The sequence below is a fragment of the Coenobita brevimanus genome, chromosome 1 (assembly GCF_032717465.1).
Source record: "Coenobita brevimanus isolate Jiangsu-jjx chromosome 1, ASM3271746v2, whole genome shotgun sequence".
NCBI classification, from domain to species: domain Eukaryota; kingdom Metazoa; phylum Arthropoda; class Malacostraca; order Decapoda; family Coenobitidae; genus Coenobita; species Coenobita brevimanus.
The window spans coordinates 61,959,239-61,961,767 of NC_136954.1; positions in this window are offsets into that span (position 1 = coordinate 61,959,239).

Here is a 2,529-nt window from a genome sequence, read left to right on the forward strand (position 1 = left end):
GGAGACTGTATGAGTGAGGTATTAGGGGAAACTAAGGCTAAGATGGTGGGATGGAGTGGTGAGAGATATCAGAGGATTTGTGAATGGTAAAAGACAGAGTGACATGGAGGCGATTTGTCTGTGGCCACCCCTTGAAGGATTAACGTGTCTGATAAGTTATACAGATAGATACAGGTAGATAAACAGACAAGGTCAAAGGGAATCTGCTGGTAATGCATGACTTCCTGTAAATGTCTGTTACTATGACCTCAATCTTGGCTATAAAAAAATAAATAAATAAATAAATCATGCCCTATGGGTCAGACACTTACATACTGAAACTTTATTTATTTATTTATAAGTGTACATTAGTGATTATTTAATGCACAGCTTCTCCCTTTCCTATAAAAATTCTAATGCTTGATCATTTTAAAAACACTTCCCTACCTTTATTCCTGCCTCCCTCCCTTCCTGGATGATGTGGAGGGTGGGAGATAATCCTGTCTATTCTTTTCTCACATGTTTGTTAAATCTTTGTAGCCTCACATCCACTCTTTTTTTTCTCACCAGAATGAGAGACTGATGAGAGAGTGTATGTGAGTGAGGTGGAGGGGAGGAAGAGGGAGAGGGAGGCCAAGGAAATGGGATGGAGTGGAGAGGTGTATGAGAGAGGGGGGTGTGAGCTGGGAGCAGGGCAATGAAATGGCAGGGGACAGGGCAACATGGAGGTGATTTGTTTGTGGCCACCCCTTATGGCAATAGATAAATAGGTAACCTTAACATGTGGCAATAGGCCCCCTGTTATTCCTGCTTCATGTGAATGCCAGTATGAACTTGATAATTCCTCACATAACTCTCCATTCACTCTCACATGCACAGCAGCTGCCCATTCATAAAATTTCACGTCAACCTGACAATCCATTAAGATACAGTTTTCTCTATCTATCTGTCTACTGCCAGACGCCTTAACCCGCGGCGTCCCGTCGACGTTCTTTAACGTCCACACGTTTTGTCACTGCCAGTCCTGTCGACGTACATAAAAGCGAAAAAATTGCAAGGTCCCTAATTTGCACAATTTTCAATTTTCGCGAGTCATTTTTGGTACGTATACACGTGACACCTTCCTCAACAAGATGCCAGGCAGGGACAATGCCTTACCCAGCATGACCTCCTCTCCCCACCCTGCATGCCATTGTCTCAGCAATTCACCTGTTATCAGTGACCTGGCCAGTATAGACATGTCATGCCATGGTACGAAATTCAGGGACAGTGATTCCTCAATCAATGACAATGTAGAGGACAAACTTTGCATAGCATCAGAGGAAGAAACAGTTAGAAATGATGATCAGGTAATGTGGCAAAAAAAGGTCAGGTATTAGTGAGTGAAACAATGCTTATAATGCCTATATGACTGCTTGAAAACCAATATACTCTCGTACTACATATAAATTCGTACCAAGTAAATAAATAAATACCGTTTATGAGTGGTGTGAAATAGTTATCCTCCCATAGAACTCGTTTTCTTTGGTGCAAGCCTGATAGAAAACCCAGTAAGGTAAGGAGGTACTCCTACCTGTAATACGTATTTTAAACCTCAGGTGAGCGATTTCTCTATGAATTTTCGATGCTTCTCACCAAAAGCGAAGGTTTGAGCCAAAAAAAAATTTTTCCTAAAATGGTCGGGATTGGGGGGAGTCAGTGGTGGAAAAGTGGTCGGAATGGGGCGGGTTAATCCCGTAAGGGGTAGCCACAAACAAATTGTCTCCGTGTCGCCCTGTCCCCCGCCATTTCACTGCCCTGCTCCCAGCTCACACACCCCTCTCTCATATACCTCTCCATTCCACTCCCCCATCTCATCCTTGGCCTCTCACAGCTCTCTCACAGCCCATTTTTACTATCACCCATGGAACTCAATCAAATGCCTTCTCCAAATCCACAACCATCATTCATTCCCTTGATACAGTCCCACCTACTTCTTCCTTCCCCTTTCTCATTCTGTGTGTCCTCTCTTCCTACTTCTCCATTGCTATCCTGTCACATTTTATTATTTTTCCCGTGCAGGTGGCTCTACACTGAGTGACAAGCCTAATGGTTTCCTGTAACTGAGGAAACTGTTTACAATGCTGGGTGGTAACCATATAACCAGATGATGGGGTGATGTGCAGCCTTCTATGGTGACTGTCAACTGGTTGGACTGACGCATATCCGGAGTCCATCCAGAAACCAAGCCTCCATAATACTCCCTGTGCCTCATTTTTTTTTTTAATGCAATGAAGAAGGAGCCAAAGGCCAGGAGCCCACAAACTATTCCTTCCAAGAAAAAAACAAAACAAAAACAATACAAAAGAGAGCCAAATTCAAGATCCGTTCATTTCGAGATGCGTGGACACAATGTGTTTGAAAGACTAGAGATCATAATAAGTTGGAAATACAGACAAAGGGAGACAGTTCCAGAGTTGACCTGTTGCATAAATGAAGGACTGGGAGTAACGCTTAACTCTCGCATTAGAGAGCTGGACAGAAATTTAATAAGAGTTTGCTGCTAGATGA